The 22560-nt window shown below is 35.5% G+C and overlaps 1 long non-coding RNA gene across 3 annotated transcripts in view; it reads left to right on the top strand.

Moving 5' to 3' along the window:
* Nucleotides 1–20553, top strand: part of LOC144368985 (uncharacterized) — a 143199-nt gene extending 122646 nt beyond the window's left edge. For all 3 annotated transcript variants that reach the window (XR_013428399.1, XR_013428398.1, XR_013428397.1), the window contains exon 6: nucleotides 19357–20553. This is a non-coding gene — a long non-coding RNA (uncharacterized LOC144368985). The remainder of the gene's footprint in view (nucleotides 1–19356) is intronic.
* Nucleotides 20554–22560: the final 2007 nt, after the last annotated feature.

Raw genomic sequence — 22560 nt, 5'->3', positions numbered from 1 at the left:
GTAGTTTTTTTTTTTTCTAAGTGAGTATCAACCTATGCAAAATTAAGTTTTAGATGTTTATGGCAGTACTATTTTAATTTTGCTATATGTTAATAAGTAGTCTAAATAGAGTCTACCCTTTTATTTATATTTTTTTAAATATTTTTTAAGTTGTAGATCGACACAATACCTTTAGCTTATTTATTTTATCTGGTGCTGAGGATTGAACCCAGTGCCTCACACATGCAAGGCAAGCACTCTACCTCTGAGCTACAACTCCAGCCCTTCTTTGTATTTTTAATTATCTATCTGTAGTTGTCTTCACAGTGCGTAGTATTTTAGAAGTAATTATTCTTCTCAGATAGTTATTATCATAATTAATTTTTGTAACAGCAAATCTGAATTTAGTAGTTTAAGATTTGACTTGACAAGGAAACTATTTTATTGATGATTTTTAAAACATAAAAAATATACCTGGGAATTGAAACCAGTTACTCAAATTAGTCTTCATTTATGGCTCATCAGAGTAATTGGTCCATGAAATAAGACATTTATGCCACAACTGAGCCTTGGGGGAAATCATTTTTCATTTTTAAAGTGATTAGCTGATTTGCTAGATACATTTGAGCTCTGAATCTTTATGACAATATTTTAAATTACTTTAGAGAATTAACTTCATAGAATTTATGTACAAAAACAATAGAATACTGAATGAGTCTTTGGTGCCATCTACCTGGTCTATTATAATTTAGTTGTCTGAGAATCTGTGCTCAGAGACAGGTCTCTTAAGCTGTTCTGTATTCAGTACAGTGAACCTCAGTTCAAATCAGAATATAAGACCCATTATGTGATAACTATTGTCCCATGCTAACCCAGTATTTATGGATTTTTTCTTATTTTCAGACACATGCAATATGATAATTTGTAAAATTTCACAGTTATTCAGCATTTATAAACTTTTTTGTTGTGAGTTTGAACAGTTTACTAAGTATCAATGCTTGTTACTCCTGCTCTGTGGTTCTTTTAGTTTCTTGTTACTGTTATAACTGCTACAGAATTCCAACAGCAGAATTTAGTTATCCTAGAATTCTGTAGGTTTGAATTCTAACATGGGTCTTATGGGGCTAAAGTCCCAGTGTGGGCAAGACTGCATTCCTTCTGAAGGCTCTGGGGAGACTGAGTCCTTGTCTTTTTCAGCTTCTAGAGGTCATCTGCACTCCTTCAAAGTCAGCAAGGTTGTGTCTCTCTGGCTGTTGAGTCATGATCATATCATGCCCTGAGCATAACTGGGAAAGCTCCATTTAAGGACCCCTGTGATTACACTGGGCCCACCTCTTTACTACACACCCACTTCAAAAACCTGAACTACATCTGCAAAATTTCTTTTGCCATAGGTCTTCATAATTTCTAGGGATACAGAAGTGGACATATTTGGGAGGTCGTTAAACTACTTACCTCAAGTTCCAAGTTGCAAAATCATTTGGGGCTTTCTTATAGAAAATGGGAATTATTTAGTACATGTTGCTAAGGGAAGAGTACTATAATTGAACTTTTTAGCCTGTGGTGTATGCATTTTAACCATTAAGCCTAACAGCAATTGCATTTCCTCATTATATGTATGCAACACTAAATCAAGCAGGCTTAAGGGTCATAAAAACTTCAGAGGGGAAAACACCAGTATGGACTAACAGAACTCTTCATGGTTGCTTTACATGTACTTTATAGAAATTGTGTTTTATAATACTGCTTTAGAAGTTTTTACATTAAAATTTTCATTTAAAGAGTTCTAATTTATTTCCCAAGTAATAAAAGTACGCTGCTTTGCTAGTGATCTGAAATTCAATGTTTCTTCATGGATTTTAAATTTACATTCATTGAGAATGACTAGTGTTTCAAAAGGTTAACAAGCTGTGAAGTTGAGATATGATTTGAAAAGAATTTATTTTAAAGCATTATAAGGAAGAATAATCTTGAATAATATTTTAAGCATGTCCATTAATTGAAGCCCACCAGGCGATATCTGGAACAGAGGAAAGTCTTAATTCTGATTGACAGAATTAATTAAATTAATGAAAGTAGCAACAACAACTATAACTTTATTGTATCTAATAGATTACATTGGGTGTCTCTAGGATACATCGAAGAAAAAGTTAAAGGGAAATATGTAGTTAATCATGTTATGAGAAGAATATTGCCATCTCATACAGATAGTTGTTAATTTGATGACTTATTGGGTGGTATTTATGGGAGAGTATTTTAATATCAACCTCCTAATTATATGAAGTATTTTCTTATGGAGTCTCTGTGATGAGAATTATTTTTATAGACCTACTCCAACTGTACTACATGTCCAGGGGGAAAATCAGTTAATAGTGGAAATCTATGTGCAAGGGTGCTCTTTATTGCCAACTTCACCTTCCCCTGAGTATTTCAGTAACAATGTTAAATTCTTGAGCTCCTTGTTCACCTCTAGTGACAGAACTGGTCCCCCTGTTGTTGAGGTGACCCTTTGTCGACTTTGCATTTTCTTCTCATCTTCAACCTTGAATTCCATATTTATCTTTCTGATTTCAACTGAAACGATGACTATTTCTTCTCCTTCTCATTTTCCTTTTCTTCTCCCCCTCTCCTTACCCTCACCTCCTCATTTATCACTTTTTCTTTCTTGTGTTTTGGAACATCAGTCTTGGTTTTTAAGTCAGTGTTTTCTGATCAGTTCTTCTCTCCACCTTCCATTAAAGTGTTGGGATTCCCCAGAGTTCCAACAATGATTCTCTTATCATTTTGTACTTTTTCTCTGGGTAACCTCTGTTATCATCTTCTTGCTACACTGGTAATTTCTACCTGGTGGCAGAATCATGCCTTAACTCTGGTGGAAGTGGACTCTACCTAGTTATACTTTACCCATTTCAATTCAATGCCCTGCTGAAATTTTCCCTTTCTCTGTGTTCCTGGTCACTTTTAATGCTGTCACCATTTATCTGTTTTCTTAAGTCAGAAATCACATGTAACATATGGCCTTAAAACTTAATTACTAAATAAAAAATAGAAAATAAAGATATGGAATAAGTTTTTACAAAAGCAAATGTGAGAAAGAATAATATATTCTATATTATATATATATATATAATATGTTCTAAAGAAACATATTTGAGAACTTGGAGGAATGGATTATTTCCAATAAACCAGAGAGTATGTAGACAAAGTTTAACCCAAGAAAAGAGTTGAAGCTTTGAATATACAGTCGAAGAGACTTGGAGGTCCAGCTGAACTGTTCATCTTTATAATTTCAGTGATAAACTCTTCCAGGCCATAGAAAAAGTTGAAAGTTCCTTTATGGAGTAGCAAATGAAACCTAAGTACAAAAAATAAAATAAAATTTTAGACTAGAAATCACATCTGAACACAGATATAAAATCCTAAATAAATATTGGCAAATATAATCCAGCCATATATTGGAAAAATCATACCCTTTTACTAAAGATGGCATATTGTTCATTAATGTAATGTTCAATAATGAAACAGGGTTCAGTATTATAGAATCTACCAGTGTAATTCATATGTTAATAAATTAGAAGGGAAAGCCATGTAATGTTCTATAGACACTGAAAAAGCTTTTGATAAAAAATTTAACTGCTATTCCTAGCTAAATTGTGTTTGTATAAAGAATTGAATAGGTAAAAGTTATTCTAAAATGTAATAGCAAATTATCAGAACCTTGAAGTAAGGAATTAGGAGTGTCTATTATCAGATTAATATTAATTCTTTTTAATTTTTAGGGAATAAAATAAGCAACAAAGTCAAATGGGTATAAACTTTGGAAAGAAGGCCCAGAACTGCATCCCCTTACATGAATGCACACACATTTGCAAGTAACTTGATTTTATACCTGGAAAAATCAGAAGAATATAATTACAAAATATTACAATTAATATGAGAATGTTGAATGTGATCATACATAGGATTAGTTTTAAAAATCCCATTAACTTTTCTGTTTCAGCCATTTGTACTTAGAAATGGAAAAGGAACAAAAATACCATTTACAATAACAATAAGGTATAGAATATGTAGAATAAATTGAACATGAAATATGAAAGACCTTATATGAAGAAAAGTAGAAAATTCTATTGAAGGATATAAATTAATATATGAATAAATGGAAAGATATCACAAAAATGTTAATTATCTCCAGATGAATATTTAACTTGATTCTAAAATAGAATACCAACTAGTTTTAATTTAAATGGGATAAAATAATTTTGTACTGAAATTCCCAACATTATGGTGGTTTGGTAATAGACTAAGAGTCTACAGAACAAAATAGAGAAGTAGAAAGAGATGCATGAAAATGTAATATGAGAAAATGGTAAATCAATGGGGAACAAATTATAGGTTATTTCATGGGTCGTACTTGCCCTGCTGTACACAAAAATGACTTTCAACTAGATTAAAGACTTAAATGTTTGAAAGAAAAATAGATTTTATAACAATATTTTAGGAAAATAAATGAACTGTAGTAGTGAGGCAGAAACCCAATCAAAACTGGAAACTTGTACCTTATAAAAATAAATGACATATATATCAAAATCAGTTTTATTTAATCTGAAAATTTTTTATTTCATTCTCATTTTGAAAGCTGTTTTGTTTAAATTTTTATTCTATATATTACAGCAGAATGCATTATAATCCTTTTTAAACATATAGAGCACAGTTTTTTTATGTCTCTGGTTGTATACAAAGTATATTCACACCAATTCATGTCTTATATATATACTTTGGATAATAATGATCATCACATTCCAAAATCATTTCTAACCCCATTCCCTGTCCATTCTTAAACTTAGCTCTTAAGTATATAATAATCCCATTATCTCACTGTGCTTATTTTTATCATTGTAAGATTCTTTTTTATTTAAACTATATTATATTTATTAAGACGTCAAGTCTATTTAAAATATATTAGTACTTCAAAAAATATTATTCTACCACACCTCCTGGTTGACCCAGGAAACATGACTCCAAATCACTCATTATCCTGATGGCTAGAAAAACTATGAAGCACCAATAAAACAGGGCTTTCCTTCTAACAGTAGGAATATTCAAAGTACATGTATGAGAACATGAATTGGTGTAAGTATACTATGTTTACTACCAGAGATATGAAAAAATTGAGCTCTATATGGGTAATAAGAGTTGTAATGCATCCCACTGTTATATATAAATAAATAAATAAATAATTTGGAAAACGTAGAAAAGATGATATATGAGAAAAAATGAAAGCTATTTTTATTGGCTACATTGTTCTTACAGTTTTATAGGTTTCAGTGCTTTAAAGATGCCATTCCATTGTCTTCTTCTCTGCCTTGTATTCTCCTTACCAGTTACTGCTGATCAACATACTATGTATTTCACTTATCTTGTTTTACTCTCTTTATTCATTGGATTACTCTGTTCTTTGTATTTTTAGCCCTTTGCTCATGTCTCTGCAGTTGATTTCCCCCTCTTTTATTTACTTATTAAATTTTTTAATATTTATTTTCTAGTTTTCAGCGGACACAACATCTTTGTAAGGGCAAGAGCTCTATTTTCCTTTGAATCGTTAGCACTAACATGGGGTCTGTCTCATAGTGAGTATTGAATAAATGTTTGTTGAATCTGTGAGGACCTGGACTCGGCCAGTTTTCTCTTTGTCTTTTCATATTATGACTAGAAACATAGATGATTCTTCCAGTAAAGTCACTGGGCTCTTTGAATTCCCACCGAATTTGGTCCTGTATAAATTTCCATGTCAGATCTGGGTTTTCTTCTTTCAGCCTTTTCCCTCTTCACTCCATACCTCTTTGTCCCAGCACTCATTCCTTTTCACTTTTTTCCTCTCAGTAGAAATAGCACATTCTTTTGGTTGTACCTCTTTCTCCAGCTTCAGATGCCTGTTTTTTTGGGAAGATATATCACATAGAGACTACTTTCAGTTAGTCTCTACTCAGAAGTCTCAGGTAAAGGCCATTCATATCATTCAAGTTACTAAAATCAGTGGTCTCTGTTCAGTTCCCATGTTGTTTTACTTTTTCAAAATCAAATTTAATAGAGAAATTTTGTACTTTATAAAAAGTGTTTTTATTAGTTCATTATAGTTTTATATAATAATAGAGTTCATTTTGATATAATTATGCATGCATGGAATGTAATTCACTCCATTTCAGCCTCCAGAACTTCCTCTTTTCCTTCTTTCTTCTCTACTCTGTTCTCCTTTCTCTGTTGGTATTCTTTCTGCTTATTTATTTAAATTATATTTATGGAATTCACTGTGCTGTATTCATATATGTATATAGCATAATTTGGCTACTTTCATTCCACCATTTCTCCCTTTCCTATCCTTCCTCCTTCTTCCTCAATATCTTGCCTCTGCACCACTAATCTCCCTTCTATTTTCATGGGATTCTCCCTGCTTTTTCCCCCCTCTTATTTTGTTCTAATTTTTGCTCATGAGAGAAAACATTGAACTCTTGACTTTCAGAGTCTGGCTTATTTCACCTAGAGTGATGTTCTCCATTTCCATCCATTTACTGCCCTGTCTTCTTCATGTCATTAATTGTTCAGTTTTGTCAAGTCACATTCAGATAGCTCTCTGAATTCTTTCTGTTCCTCTCAGTCCTACAGCAGTTATCTCAAATCAGCACCACATAGTTTCATGCCTGCCTGTTGCAATGCTCTTCTTCTGATATTTCTATAATTGTTCTTCCTTTCTTATTCTATGCCATCATATCTAGACCTACCATAGTAATATCTTTTTTAAGAAAATCAAAACATCAGTGACAAGACAGTAGAGAAAGGAGTCCAAAACACAAAATGGTATTTCTCTTCTTAAACACATCCACGGGCTTCATCATTGTTAGTGTGGTGTTTAATTAGATTCTCCTTGCAGGAAGAGAGATCACTTAAGTTTGCCCAAGTAATGGGCTGTACTAAAAAAAATGTTGGGAGAATGGAGACTCATGGAGAATTAAGGGAGAGACTATGCTTAGAGTCTGATCCTGCTTCAAGTACCTTCAGGAGTCTGACCTCCCTTTGGGGAAGTGGTTCTCAGACATATGCTTGTGAAAACAGACTGCTGCACCCCACTTCTAGAGTTTCTGATTTGGTAGATATCTAAATGTTTACTGATACTCCAAAATTTTGTACTTTTAACCATTTTCCAACAGTTAAAAATATCACCAGGAGAGATTATTCAGACAGATTGCTGGTCCTATTCACAGTTTCTGATTCCTTAATTCTGGAGTGTGGCCCACATTTACATTTTCAGAAAATTCCCAGGGGATGGCCATACTTTGAAATCTACTTACTCCCATAACTTCATACCCACTTCTGCTCACATTGCCCCAGAGGTTGTTCTTCTGTGAACTTGTTGGGACACTGAATACAAGCTCAGCCACACTGTGTTGAATAAGCTGTCGATTGACCTCATCTTGAGTTCTGAAATCCTCTTTTTGATCACACTCCCATAACCTCCAGTTCTTCTTTCTCCTTCAGTCCTGTGGACTCATAAAAAATGAAGCAAAACAACCATATCCTATATTTTGGCTTTTCCCTTTCTTGTTCTCTGTTAATTATTTCTTGGTTTCATTTGCCTAGAGCCAGTTAGGGCTTCTCATTCTCTTTGCTGTTCTCCGGCTTCAAAGCTCCTGTCCCTAGTCCTCTTCTCATCAGTTCCCAGCTATCTACAAACCTCACCATCTGCTCCCACTTCCAGACTGCCAAGAGCTTCTGAAGAAAGTCACTTGGCACAGTTGCCTCCTCTGCAGAGCCACCAGTTTAATGAGGGTGGCTCTCAGGACTGCTTTGTACTCCTGTTTTTCAGTGCTGGTTGAGTTCGTAACTCCCCCTTTCTTCATGCTCCCAAGGGTACCATGATAGGCTCACGCTTAGCAGACGGCATCTTGAAGGAGATCAAGATTATTTGGTATGACCCCTTCTGCCTTCTTCTCTAGGACCTAAAACTTGTATTCTTCATCTCATGAACAATCTACCCTTTTATTTCTGGACTTGTATCAGTAGATTTCGGTCGCTGTGATAAAATACCTGAGATAAACAACTGAAAGGGAGAAAGGGTTTATTTTGACTCATTATTTCAGAGATTTCATCCCATGGTCACTTGGCCTTGTTGCTTTGGGTCTGTGATGAAGAAGAATATCATGGCAGCAGGAGGATATGGTGAGGGAGGCTGTTTACCTTGTGGTGGCCAGAAAGCTGTGAGGGGAGTTGGGGGGAGGGGCCAGAGTCTCAGTATCATCTGCCATGGCATATCCCCTAATTCCCTTCCTCTAGGCCCCACCGTCTAAAGTTCCTGCCACCTCCCAACACGCCATCGATGGGGACCAAACCTTCATCAGCTGAGACCTTGAGGGACATTCAAGGTCCAAACCTTCTTAACCCTTCCATCGGGTCTGCCTGTCCTCCTAGGATTGTTCCGTTTCTTCTAAGAACCTCATTTCTTTCTCTGTTTATTTCCCTCAACTGAAATGCTCTCTACTTCCTGTAATTTTTTTTTTAATAAAAAGGAAAGAAAAATTCCTTTCTCTTGATTGTCCTTCCCCTCACGTGCGCTTGACACCTGCCTCTTCCTCTGTGTTGCAGACCTCTTGAAGTTAGTTTGTTCTTGCCACTTTCCATTTCGCTGTTTTGCTTCTTAGCCTGATGTCTGATCTTCTCCCTCCACTGAATTCTCTCCACTGTGGTTACATTGACGCCAAGATTTCACACTCGGCATCTGCTTCTCTGATGTTGACCTTACTTGACTATTCTAGAATGTTGATGCTACTGATCTCCCAGCCTCTGGGAGCCCTCTGGGAGCCCTCTGGGAGCCCTCTGCCTCTGTGGCTTCCAGGCCTCTGTGTGTTTTCTGGGATCTCAGACCTCTTCCCCCAACTTACCTCCAGAGAGGCCATTTGCCTTCTCTCCTTGGTTTGTCTTAGTATTTATTTTCTTCATAGTTTTTACTTTCAAAAAATTTTTAGAATGCCCTTTTATTGGATACATATTTATTATATATTATTATACATACCTAAAACTCAACACTTCTGAAAATATTCCTTTTCATTTTCCTCCAACATTCTGCTTTTGAAATTCATTCTCTCTCTTACTGTCTCCCAGGATCAAGCCTCAGGATCATCTTTGCCTTCTCCTTCTACCTCCCCACCCCATAGGCAGTTATAGGCCTTGGCCCTTCATTTGAATTTCTGTTTTCCCTCAGTTTCCTTCCTGCCTTTCCTCAGGACTGCTCTGCTAGTCCTTGCATCGACTACCCCATTGTCAGTCTTCAGTCTTCGTTTTCCCATCCACTTCATCCTTCATCCTAGAGCTGATTTATGAAGCAAGTTCTGATGATGTCCTCTGCCACTAAGAACTCTCTAATGGTTCTCTAAACCACAAGAGTGAAGATCAAACTCCTTAGGCTGGCTTTGAAGAACTTTCATGGTCTTACTCTGCCTCCTCCCAATCTAGCCGTCTGGCCTCTGTGCTGTGGATCCCCATGGGGTTTATGCTCAGTGCTTTTCAGACTCTGGTTTTTGCCGAGGCAGCTCTGCCTTTCCAGCCTCTCTGGTTTTGCTCATCCTGCACTCTGCTTCCCCCTCCATTACCTTTTAAACTTCTGTTTTTGTCAAAAAGCAATGGCCTCCTGGAAGCTTTCTCTCTTCAGAGTTAATCCTCCTTCATTTTGTTCCCAGACTCATTGTTTATGGTTCTTAATTAGTGCAAATTAGCATTTGAGTCTGCTTGTGTACTCACCAAGCCATCCAGTCCTGCCCTGTGTAAGGGTATGGGTGACATCAGTTTATCTACTCGTGTCTCCTCACTTGGAACAAATGCTGTGTGTGGACAGGAGTCAATTGTCTGAGCATCTCACAGCATGGAATACCTGCTTTGCCTGGGGAAATGAGTAATAAATGATTTTTAAATTCATTTGGACTGAAATGAAAAGCAGTCTGAATGTTCAAATGAAAAATATTGTAGGTGGAGCATGGAGAAATCCTTGCTGTGGAAACATGACAGTTATTAAAACATGAGTTTGGAAAGCATAGCTGTACTTAGGTAGCTGCTGTTTCAGGGGTTTATTACCCAGCAGTAATAAGTCCTTAACATTAGGAAGATTGTATCACTTTCAATTGTGGGTGCTTTGTAAGAGGAATACTTCCAAAAGAAGGCATTGTTACAACAATGTGTTATAAAATTGGTTGGTTGCTATTGACAATTGTTTCTCACATGTTCTCTGATAGAGCTTTACTCAGCACAACTTTAGAAATGGAGTCAAACACTTCAGAAAAGAAGAAATATAAATGGCCAACAAATACATGAAAAAAATTTTCAACATCATTAGCAATTAGGGAAATGGAAACAAAGAATTTTTTGTGAGATTTTATATAACACCAGTCAGAACAGCAGTCATCAAGAATATAAATAATAATAAATGCTGGAGAGGATGTGGAGAAAAAGGAACACTTTTACTTTGATGGTGGGACTGTAAATTAGTACCACACACACACACACACACACACACACACACACACACACACACACACCATAGTTTTATTCAGCCATAAATAAAAAAGAAATTATAGCATTTGCAGGAAATGGATGGAACTAGAGACAATCATGTTAAATGAAATAAATTGAACTCACATGTTTTCTCTCATATGCAAAACCTAGAGAGGAAACAGAAAACAAGGGTGAGGGTGGATCTCTTAAAAATCAAAGACTTGGCCCTGCACACTTTCACATAAGAGAAGTGGTATATTTCTATTATTTTTAAAGAGTGAAATCTACCCTTCATAGGGGACGGACTGCACCATGGAGCCCTGGTGACCACACATAGCATCCAAATGGTCAGGGAGACAAGGTTTAATTGCAGGTCATCTTTCACTACAGAATGCCCTATGAGTCTCCTAAACATGAGAAGATGGAGGCTGCCCAGGAGCTGCTTCAAGGCCACCTTATACTGTTCCATGCCTTAGAGGAGGCCATTGTGAGAAATGCCCTGCCCCTTCTGATGAGGTTGGAGCTTTGTTGCGTTCCCCTCTTCAGGGTACAGCTGCAGACTCTGAAGTAACTTGCTGCAGCATGACTTTGGCTTCTTAGCAATGGGGCACAGGATGTCTGTCAGTTACATTATCTACCTGCTCTTGTTTCTGTGCCAGGGACATGGGACACTAATACCTTTAGCCCTTCAAGTAAGAAGTAAACTATCTGAATATAAAAAAAGAGCTCCTTCTTCACCAGCCAGATCTGTCAGCCTTTGTCCAGCATCGTTTGACAGTTTGCATCACCTTAACACTTGATCTCCATTTTATCTTATAATTTTTATTCATATGCAAACATCTACAGTTCTAATGCTAATGTACATACAAACTACTCAAATGTGCTTAATTCATATTTACAAAGTACTATTATGTGATCTTTATAACTATAATTTATTTGACTTCTGTTGTTGGATATTTGAACTATAGTAAAGGCTATATTTATTTCATTTGGGTTTCTTACATTAAATATTAAAATTGGGATGAATAGATCCATGAATATTAACACCTTATTTTCTAGTTATAAGTATGTATTTTCAGCATAAATTTACAAAGCCACCATCAATGAGTGAGCATATTAGTTTCCCTGAAGACTTAATTTTATGGTGCTTTTACCTTAAAAGTTACCAATTTCATAAGCACTTCTGTTAACATCTAGGCTGTGTGCACTAATGTGGGTATGACTGGGCTAGGAATTTTGTTTAATTCCAGACCTTTACAGTTGTAAACTCTGAGAGCTTCCAGTTTTTAATATAATATTCAGTGTGTTAAAGAATAAATGGAAGCTGGGCACAGTAATGTGCATTGGTAGACTTAACTGCTCAAGAGAATGAGGTAGGAGGATTACTTGAGCCTGGGAGTTTGAGGCTACCCTGAGCAACACATCAAGACTCCAGTTCAAACAAAACAAAACAAATAAACAAGAAAAATGGAAAAATATACACTCACTTATACATGTGTACATACATACACCCCAGCTGCCTAATTTAGAACCTGGAATATAATGAATATATATTTAGTGGCAGATACTGTACAATCAAATATATTTTCTGCATTAACTTTTGGCAGAAGAAGAATAATTGGGGCATTTTAATTATCTAGCTAACAGTGAAAATAGTAAAAAGAAATGAAATTTAGGGTTTACAATATGCATATCTAATATTTTATAAAGCAAGTACCATATCTGTAGTATAATATTCTATAACATGAGTATCATGTCTATAGTATATTGCATAAAAAACTGGTGCTTGAACTGGTGCTGTCTCATTATTGGTTTCTTCTCTCTGGGAAACTGAGAAGTGAGTTGGTCAAAATACATATCCTTGAATTCATGAAGGTCTTCTTTCCTTCCTTTTAACTCATTAATCAAGTACTTAGTGCTTGGTAGGGTTAAAGCTCCAGAATTACAGTGAAGAACAAAACTGACAAGTCTTTTCTCTTTAGAGACTTACATTCTAGTTGAAAATAAGTAAGTTGGTTAATTTCAGCACATATAATCCTTGGGGGCAATGAGAAAATCACATGTTGATAGACAGGAGTGGGTAGAAGCCCTTGGGATTAGTGGTCCAGGAAGGCCTGTCTAAAGGCTATGAGTGTTCTTCCATCTCCCCTGCGAGCACCACATTGCTGAATAATTCTCTTGCTTTACAAAATGTTTAGTTCATTGAAAGTTTTTATCGTCTGATATTATGTTTTCTTTTTTATGATAAATTTTAAAAGGTTCTCTGCATGCTTATGTAATCACAAAGGGAGGTCTTAGATATGATTTACTTTGGTGAAATGATAATGTATGACAGTTGGAAATATCATTAAATTGAGAAATTACACACAATCTTTTTAAGAACACAGCTGTTGTAGAAAATGAGATATTTATATTTGCTTTAGAGCCAACACTGCTGTAATGTTTTTTTGTGAAGCACATAATTGCAATGCTGCAAAATACTTGCATGAAGATAGGGAAGTTGAATAATCTTACCAGAGCATCTTTAGGGTTTGCCATATTGTTTCCTCTGATCAGCAGAAGAATTTGTGTTGTGAGATGTAGAAATGGCAGCAGAACTTTTAACATTGTAATGGGCTAACGGACTTTAAGATCCTTGATGAAATCACACTGTGATCCTTAATATTTTTGAACAAGAAAGTCCAACCATTACAATACTGATAGTCTTATTTGATGATTAGAATGCTTTAAAGAGTTATCATACTTTAGGAGTGTATTTCTCAGTAATAACTAGTTAGTGTTGTGACTAATAGTGAATGCTAATTTTCATGCTTTTGTGTCGGTTTTTTAACTTTGAATCAATATGAATTTTTAATTTTCTGAATTTACTCTTTTATTGTCAGTGACATATGTGATATCAAAGGAAAATTAATGTGTAATATTAAAAACAAATTAATAAATCTACTAGACCAGGAACAGCATTATATTTTTATTTTAGTGGGATAGCACTCTTCCTGGGACATTAGAAGGCTCCAAAAATAGTTCAGTAAGTGAATAAAAGTCTGACCGGGATTTGTCCTATACAACTTGGTGGGATTTTGTGTTTGTTTTTCCATCAGATGCCTTTATTGGCCCAAGAGTTCAAATGGTTGATTTAGAGGTGTCTTACCACTTGTCATCAGCAACATTAGTACACTTCTGACCTTTTATCATTTGTATCTTCTGGAGTATTTTACAGTATGATTAATGTTAAAATTAATACTCAACATTTTTTGGCCAGTATTTTCCAAGGGTACATATAGGTATGGTTATATAATAATGCTTATAGACAATTTTTAAAATGTAGACAAAAACAAGAAAATAATACATTTTCATTAATTCCACCATCCATGTATAGCTACTGGTAATAATCTTCCCTTTCTTTCTTTCTTTTTTTTTTCTTTCTTCCTTCCTTCCTTCCTTCCTTCCTTCCTTCCTTCCTTCCTTCCTTCCTTCCTTCCTTCCTTCCTTCCTTGTACTGGAGATTGAACCTGGGGTGCTTAATCATTTAGCCACATATTTAGACTTTTTTTTTTTAAATTTAGAGACAGGGCCTTGCTAAGTTGCTTAGGCTGTTTGAACTTGCAGTTTTCCTGCTTCAGCCTCCCAAGACACTGGGATTACAGGTGTGTGACACCATGCCCAGCACATTTTTCTGTTCAATTCCACTTGCTTTCCTGTATGAGTGTGCTTGTATACACACATATGTGTGTAGAGCCTAGCACAAATTAATATGTGAATAAATGTTTTAGTATATAATGATTTAAATATTGCTTATATTTTAATTTTATGTATAATTGACCAATAATGATCACATATATCTGTAGAGTTTAATGGTATGTTTTCATAGAGATTTACATTGTGAAAAGATAAAAACTCATGGTAATTTAATATCCATCATCTCACATACTTATTTTTTTTTTCTGGTGAGAACTTTGGAAATCTATTCTTTAGCAACTTTGAAGTATATAATGCATTACGATTAGTTTTAGACACCATGTTATATAGTCATTCTCTAAAACACTGGCCATCCTGAAACTTTGCACCCTTTGACAAACATTTCTCTTCCTCTACTCCCCTAGCCTCTGGGAACCATCTTTCTAATCTCTGCATCTGTGAATTATACTTTTTAGATTCCACATATACGTAAAGTCATTTGATATTTGTCTTTTTAATTCATTTTTATTTTTTTATTTATATATGACAGCAGAATGCATTACAATTCTTATAACAATTATAAAGCACAATTTTTCATATCTCTGGTTATATACAAAGTATATTTACACCAATTTGTCTCTTCAAACATGTACTTTGGATAATGATGTCTATCATATTCCACCATCCTTGCTAAATCCCTGCCCCCTCCATTCCCCTCCAACCCCTCTGCCCTAAATAGAGTTCCTCTATTCCTCCCATGCTCCCCCTCCCTCTCCCATTATGAGTCAGCCTCCTTATATCAAAGAAAACTTTCGGCATTTGGTTTTGGGGATTGGCTAATTTCACTTAGCATTATCTTCTCTAACTCCATCCATTTACCTGCAAATGTCATGAATTTATTCTCTTTTATTGCTGAGTAATATTCCGTTGTGTATATATGCCACATTTTTTTATCCATTTATCTATTGAAGGACATCTAGGTTGGTTCCACAGTTCAGCTATTGAAAATTGTGCTGCTATAAACATTTATGTGGCTGTGACCCTGTAGTATGCTGTTATTAAGTCCTTTGGGTATAGACTGAGGAGAGGGATAGCTGGGTCAAATGGTTGTTCCATTCCTGGTTTTCCAAGAAATCTCCACACTGCTATCCATATTGGCTGCACTAATTTTCCGTCCCACCAGCAGTGTATGAGTGTACCTTTCTCCCCACATCCTCTCCAACACTTACTGTTGTTTGTGTTCATAATAGCTGCCATTCTGACTGGAGTGATAGGAAATCTTAGGGTGGTTTTTCTCTAATTGCTAGTGATGAACATTTTTTTCGTATATTTGTTGATTGATTGTATATCATCTTCTGAGAAGTGTCTGTTCATGTCCTTGGCTCATTTATTGATTAGGTTATTTATTTTTTCTGGTGCTTAGCTTTTGAGTTCTTTATATACCCTAGAGATTAGTGCTCTATCTGGTATGTGAGGGGTAAAGATTTGCTCCCAAGATGTAGACTCTCTATTCACCTCACAGATTGTTTCTTTTGCTGAGAAGAAACCTTTTAGTTTGAGTCCATCCCATTTTTTGATTCTTGATTATAATTCTTGTGCCACAGAAGTCTTATTAAGGAAGTCGGGGCCTAAGCAGAGGCGTGTTAAAGTCTCCCAAAATTATTGTGTTGTTGTCTATTTGACTCTTGAACTTGAGAAGAGTTTGTTTGATGAATGTAGATGTTCCATTTTGGGGGGATATATATTTATAATTGTTAAGTCTTGTTGGTGTATGGTTCCCTTGAGCAGTATATAGTGTCCTTTTTTATGCTTTTCGATTGACTTTAGCTTGAAAGCTACTTTATTTGATATGAGAGTGGAAACCCAGCTTGCTTCCGCAGTCCATGTGAGTGGTATGATTTCTCCCTCTCCCTCTCCCTCTCCCTCTCCCTCTTCACCTTTAGTCTGTGAATGTCTTTTTCTATGAGATGAGTTTTTTGGAGGCAGCATATTGTTGGGTCTTTTCTTTTTCATCCAATATGCTAGTCTATGTCTTCTGATTGGTGAATTTAGGCCATTATCATTCAGGGTTATTATTGAGACATGATCTGTATTCCCAGCCATTTTTGTTGATTTTTGGTATTTAATGTAGCCTGGTTTCTTTTGATTAGATTTTCCTTTAGTGTAATCCCTCCCTCTGCTGATTTTCATCATTGTTTTTCATTTCTTCTTCTTGGAGTATTTTGCTGAGGATGTTCTGTGGTGCAGGCTTCCTAGTTGTCAATTCTTTTAACTTTTTTTTTTATTATGGAAGGTTTTTATTTCACCATCAAGTCTAAAGCTTAGTTTTTCTGGATATAAGATGCTTGGTTGGCATCCATTTTCTCTCATAGCTTGGCATATGTTGTTCCATGATCTCCTGGCTTTGAGGGTCTGGATTGAAAAATCTGCTGAGATATGAATTGGTCTCCCCCTGTATGTGATCTGATTCCTCTCTCTTGTGGCTTTTTTATTCTGTATGCTAGGCATTTCATTATAATATGCCTTGGTGTAGATCTGCCATAATTTTGTACATTTGTTGTCCTGTAAGCCTCTTGTACTTGGTTTTTTAATTAGTTCTTCATGCTTGTTCTGATTTTATCTCATTGAAGAGATTGTGCATTCCTTTAGTTTGAAACTCTGTGCCTTCCTGTCTCCCAATAACTCTTAGATTTGGTCTTCTGATGTCCCATAATTCTTGGATGTTCTGTTCATGGTTTCTAATTATCTTCACTGTGTGATCAACTTTATTTTTCAGATTATCTGAGTACTTTCTTCCACATGATCTAGTCTGTTGGTTATGCTTTCTATTGAGTGTTTAAATTTGATGTATTATATCCTTCATTTTAAGGATATCTGTTTTTTTCTTTTTAGGGTCTCATTGCTTTCTTGAAGTGTTCTTTTGCTACCTGTATTTTCTCTCTTATCTCATTATTGGAGTGATGAATTTTTGCTTGTATTTTCTCATTTAGGTCATTCTTTAATTCACAGATCATTTTAATTATGAACCTTCTTTTTTAAATTTTTTATTTGTTTTAATTAGTTATACATGAAAGTAGAATGCACTTATGTACTTTGATATACCATACATAGATGGGAGATAATTTCTCATTTTTCTGAGTATACATATTGTAGAATCACATTGGTCATATAGTCACGTACGTACATAAAGTAATAATGTCTGTTTCATTCTACTATCTTAATTATGAACCTTCTGAACTCATTCTCTGACATTTAATCAACTTTGCTGTCTGTGGGGTATGTTATTATAGTGACCTGGTTTGTTTGGGACACTTTCCTCTCTTGTTTTTTCATGTTCTCTACATGCCTTCCTTTCTTGAAGTGTGGATCTGAGATATTACAATTTCTTCCCTATATTCTTCTAGTACCTGTGCAGATTATCTGTACCTTACCATGATGATGGGGTTCTAAACTCTGCTGATGTTTCTCAATGGATGCTACTGCATTCTGGATCTGAGTCCTGTGCAAGTTTGAGTGGGTGGATCTGAGCTGCTGGGTTGGAAGGGGCAGTACTGCACCAGAGGCTAGGCTGTGGTGGGTGTTTGTCCCACCATGGGGAGGGATAGATTGGGCTTTCTTTGTGCCTGGGACCTGCACAGGCTTGTGTGGGTGAACCGGGCCTACTGAGATCCTGGGTCCTATGCGAGCTTGTGTTGGGGGTCTGGGCTGTATCTCGGCTCCCATAGTAGTCCACTGGTAAGAAGGGATGGTCCTGGGCCAGAGGCTAGGCTCTGGCATGTGTCTGCCCAACCTGGGAAGGGGTGGACCAAGTCCCCTGTGAGCCTGGATCCTGCACAGGCTGGTGTGGATAGATCTGGGCCACCGGGCTTGACCAATATTTGTCTTACTCTGCCTTGGTTATTTCATATTTTGTTTAACATAAGTAAGGACTCAAAGGACCATGCAAACTGATTTTAATCCTTGAGATGTTTTAAAAAATTTTAGAAACAAAAATATAGTTTTTGATGATTTCAATCATACACACACACCCGCACACACTATAGTTTTATTTAATCTTCCTCCCATACTAACACTGTTTTGCTTTCTTATAGTTGCATTGTGATGTACATTTTTCCATGGACATTTATTAGTGCTTGAGTACTTCCTTAGGAGATAATTCTTGAGGAGATGTTACTAGGCTTCAGAACATAAATTTAAAACAATGACTAATTCTTTTTCCTAGATTTACATTGTTAAAATGACACTTATTGAATTACAGTGATTAGCTATTAATGTAGACAATTTGGAAAGCAGAAACAGAGAAGAAATGATTTATAATCGTAGCACTAAAGATGACTTCATTCAAGATTTTTATTTATATAATTTTCATCTTTTTATAATCCATTACATATTTGCAAAAAGGATTATTTTGTTTTCTAAACTTTTTCCCCCACTCAGTACTGTATCATCAACATAGCATTTCTCTACCATTAGATAGCCTTCTACAACGTGGTTCTACTGTCTGTTATTAAAATGACATGTCTGTACAATGAGTTTACTTAACTTCCTCTTGGAGGACTTTTAGTTTATTTCTGATGTTACATTATTATATGTCTCCAAGTTGTCATGAGTTGTAGACTCTTCCCTAAGCTCTTCTTTCCTCCCAAATTACTACAAAATTCAATTACAATCTAATATTTTGTATATCATGTAATTGGAGAAGCTGCCTAGAGGAAGCTAAGCAGAAATGTATTTATTTATCATTATATTTGTTATCAATTTGATGGCAAAGGTTTTCTAAACCAAGGAGGCATATTTTAATTGTGTGTCCAAGATCCTCAAACACAATAGGCAGGTTAAGTGGAATGTCATTGTCTTGTCAGTATTTTCACAGAACTGTTCACTTGGTGTGCAGATATGTAGCAATAGGTGGTTTCCAATCCATCATGGTATACATTCTTGTTCACCTGAAAAAAAAAAAAAAAGAACTTACTTGAGCCCCATCAAGTAGGATGCACAAGAGGCATTGAAAGGGCTTGGGATATCTTTCAGAAGCCAGCTGCCCTCTCTCCTCTCCCCAGTGAAGTCAATATATGGATGAGGTGATCTGCACCCTCATTGCCATAGAAAACCAATTTCATATATGTTGGCCAGCAAAAACAACAGTTTCCCCTCATTTCTGCCTTCCAGATGCTGCCAGGGTGCCTCTGAACCCCAGGCACATCGCTCACCAGGATGATGCTAGTGTCAGTCTCTCAACTTTAGGAGGAGGCAAGGTAGGTCACATGCTAATCATTCTACCCACCTTGACCACATAGTAGGTGCCACAGCGGACACTTCCTGTGTTAGCAGGAAGTGCCCACCAGGAGACCACTCTCTCACAAGGATGCTAGCTTTACCCCTATGCTAATTATAGGTAATCTAGAACCATGGGTGTCCAAAGTGGTAGTCCCCAGCCACACATGGCCACTGCATAGCTGAATTGGCTGATTCTGAATTGAGACACGTTCTAGGTATAAAATGTGCACCAGATCCCAAAGCTTGGGTACAAAACCAACAAAAGTACAATTGTTACACCGATTGCACATTGGAATTATAATATGTGGGGTTTACAGGATTAAATGAAGTACATTATTAAAATCAATTTTATATCAGCAGAACTGATAGATAAAATATAGTATGTACATACAGTGAAATATTATTTGCCTTTAAAAAGGAAAGAAATTCTGACATGTATTACAATATGATTGATCCTTGATGATATTGTGCTAAATGGAATAAGTCAATAATCAAAGAAAAAAATACTAAATGATTCTATTTATGTGAGATCCCCAGAGTCCTCAACCCTAATCCTCACCCTGATTTAGAACAGGTGTGTGTGAGAGAGATTAACTGTGCATGAACAAACTAGAATCAACAATAAAATGTCAAATGGTAGGTGTCCTCTCACTGCATCCAGCTAAATAAAATGTTGCTTTAGATGCAAAAAATCTTTTAAAACTAAAATTGTACTTATTTTTGCTAAATAAGTAGATTTTAGCTGCTCATGTTCAAAAAATAATTATGTGAGATTATATGTTAATAGGCTTCACCACAGTAATGATTTTATTTTTTATATGTATCCCATAGCATCATTTGGTAAGCCACAAATGTACACAATAAAACATTTTTTACAATGTTGTTTTGAACATATATTAAATTTCTGTATACATTTGGACCTATCTCAAGTCAACTGATCTGTTTCATTTTTTCCTGCCAATTCTATTCTATTGAGTTACAGTAGTATTATATTGTTTCTATCATATTTTATATTATTATTTTATATTATATTATCTTACATTATATTGTTTTACCTTATTATATTGTTTTACTTTAGATAGAGCAAGATATCCAACTCTATATTTTTGGTCTAAAATTTTCTTAACAATTTTTATGTATTTATATTTTTTTAACAAATTTAAAATACTTTCTTATAATTCAAATAAAATCCATTGAAATGATACTGGGAATTGCATCAACTCTGTTAAATAAATATATAAAAATTATTAATATTTTTAGTATATTATACATATAAATTAAATAATAAACATAAAATTTAATTAGATATGATGTTTGCACATGTATTTATCAAAGATTTGTGTTTTTAGGCTCTAAGCACTACTCTATATAAGCCCAGGATGCCTCTCCATGTATTCAGTAACTAGTTTACACTCTACAAAGACATTTTATATCTTTCTTCTAATGTGTTTTGAATGTATTTGGTGAAAAAAAGAACTTTTTAGAAATTTTATGTTTGGGGAGATATTTTATTCTCATGAAAAAACAAATTTCTATTTAAAAAGAAAAGATGTCATTTTTTAAATCCATTGAATTTGTTTCCAGACACTTCTTTCTATATTCCAATTCTGTTATTTATTTTAGCAAAAGCTCTTCAGTTTTCTAAACATATGTTCTTATCATCAGTAAAATATAAGATCAAATTCCCTGGACTTCTGATGTTTACTTCATAAGATATAAACTCCTCTTTAGTTCTTCAATAACATATATCAAGCTGGCAAGCTGGGCACATACTAAACACTCAGTACTCAGAATACTCAATAAGTACTATTCATAAGGAATAAAGGAAGGAAGGAAGAGATGGAGAGGAGAGAAAGGAAGGAAGGGAGGGAACAAAAGAGAGTGGAGCTCCATATTTTACTGTACACAGTAATGTTCATCTTTGGATTTTAATAAGTCTCTTAATCATATATAGACAACAACCCATTGGGCCATCTTGGTGCCTGGCCCTTGACATCCAACCTTGATTAAGGACCCTCATGACAGCCTCTGGCATCTCCAGCTATTACCACTAACAAAATATGTCCCTGCCCCCAAATCCCAAGGCCTGTACCTTCGTCTTCAGCAATAACATGGAACAGAAGCTGGCACCTGATGAGCACCACTCTGTGTCACCCAATACTGGGTGAATGCTCTGGATACTCTGTCCTGCAAATGTCCTCAGAGCCTGGGGTGGGACCTAATCTGGTTCTTAGGCCTGTCTTTCTCTCACTCCTGGTTAAAATTTTTATTGTAATTAACTGTCCCACAGAGGAAGCACTGCTTCTTTAACTAGGAAGAACACCACAAAAAGTAGATTTTGTTCATTGTCACATTCTTTAAGTTAGCCTGACCTGCTTCACCAAAATTGCTTATTTATTTATTTATTTTCTTTAGACAGAAAAACTAGCCTCCGGAAGACAAAAATTTCTTTTGTTGAGTGTAACCCAAAGGTAATACTGTTAGTTCTGAAATCATTTTCAAAAGTGACATTTTAAAACTCTGAGAATTCCTCAAAAACTTAAGCATAGAACTATTACCACATGATCCAGCTAAGAATTGAAAGCAAGGACTTGGGCAACTATTTTCACAGTCAGCCTCATAGCAGCATCATTCACAGTAACCAAGAAGTAGAAACAACCCATGTCCATCAACCAGTGAATGGATAAATGAAGCGTGACATATACATATGTGGAATATCATTCAACCTTGAAAAAGGGATTGGAACTTGGATAGATGCCACAATGCAGATGAATTTGGAAGATACTACTGTAAGTGAATGAAACTAGTCACAGTAGGACAAACACTGTGTGATTCCATTTAAATGATACAACTAGAGTAGTTAAATCTATACAGACAGAAAATAGAATGGTGAGTACTAGGGAATGGGGGAGAGATGGGGAGTTTGTGTTTAATAGAAACAGAGTTTCAATTTGAGAAGACAGAAAGTGTTGGAGAATCATGGTAATGGAGTAACAATGAAATAAAATGTACTCAGGGCCACTGCTTTGTATGCTTCAAATGATTCAAATGGCAAGTTTTATGTCATGTCTATTTTACCACATGGAAGAAATGTTT

This window comes from Ictidomys tridecemlineatus, chromosome 12 (assembly GCF_052094955.1).
Source record: "Ictidomys tridecemlineatus isolate mIctTri1 chromosome 12, mIctTri1.hap1, whole genome shotgun sequence".
NCBI lineage: Eukaryota > Metazoa > Chordata > Mammalia > Rodentia > Sciuridae > Ictidomys > Ictidomys tridecemlineatus.
Note: the sequence above shows the minus strand (reverse complement) of the source record. Positions and strands in the feature narration are given on the sequence as shown.